Source organism: Phalaenopsis equestris, unplaced genomic scaffold, assembly GCF_001263595.1.
Source record: "Phalaenopsis equestris unplaced genomic scaffold, ASM126359v1 Scaffold000061, whole genome shotgun sequence".
NCBI classification, from domain to species: Eukaryota; Viridiplantae; Streptophyta; class Magnoliopsida; order Asparagales; family Orchidaceae; genus Phalaenopsis; species Phalaenopsis equestris.
In genome coordinates, this window is record NW_018164503.1 from 910,773 (window position 1) to 911,841 (window position 1,069).

The 1,069-nt window shown below is 28.3% G+C and overlaps 1 protein-coding gene across 1 annotated transcript in view; it reads right to left on the minus strand.

The window, feature by feature from the left end:
- Window positions 1-1,069, minus strand: part of LOC110019570 (ATP-citrate synthase beta chain protein 1) — a gene marked incomplete in the record, with an annotated part of 21,567 nt that overhangs the window by 16,343 nt on the left and 4,155 nt on the right.

The following is a 1,069-nucleotide window of genomic DNA, read 5'->3' on the forward strand; positions in this document are numbered from 1 at the left end:
TCAATCGGTAAGAAGTGCGAGCACAATCATTAATTTAGGCTTAGACAAAGTTTAAACTCTGCAAGAGGCTTGATTATTAGTGATTGATCATCATCATCTTATTAATTTACAACTTGTCGATTATTCAAATAATATTCTTGTATACCTCCTCATCATGAAGATCGGGCTTTGGAATAAGAAGAGATAATAGATGTGCTTGAACTTAAAGAATTAACATAATTAATAAACCTTTGAAATTCAAGAAACTGATTTATAAGATGATCATTCATCTAGACAAGATGATTTTTAATAGAAAAATACAAGAATATTATATGTATCATCATTATAAAATTTATCCTAAAGATAATATTCATATTCATCATAAGACAATCCTAATAGGAATACTGACAACGATTAGATGCATTAACATTAAAGCGGCTTGAAGATGATTTAAAAATATTTGTGAGATTGCCCATGATTAAAATGACAACCAAAATTCTATTATAAATCATAATTATGAGATCTACTGTAATATGACTCACAGTTATTTTGGTAAGAAAAAATGTTATGATAATATGCATACTCGTGGGAATTATATGGATTATAATTATATGTTTCCCCGTTCTCCATTTACTTTATCTAGTAACATTAGTTAATATTTAACCAGCCATCATAGAACATATTAATATTGATGCCACATATTGTAATAAAAGATGTATGGGCTTATAATCACATGGAACAAACCATAATAATGTCATGTACTTTACATTTATAAGCTTGATGAAATATATGTCAACAGATTTATATTGTCGATGCGAACGAGGATAAGAATAATTTGTAATTCCACATGCAATGTTATATGTTTTGATGTGACTCAAAAGTATATTCTATGCCAACTTACAGGTTAAATCTTCTTAACTTTTTAAATGACAAGCCAGAGTGAGAAGGGTAATAGTAAGGAATGGATATGGGTGACTAGGTTTAAATATGATTACAAGAATGAAATTTGACTTTGATACCAAATTAATGCAAAGCAAACGAGTGAAGCAATTGTAGTTAAACAAAACCAATTTCAATGTTTGATTTTCCT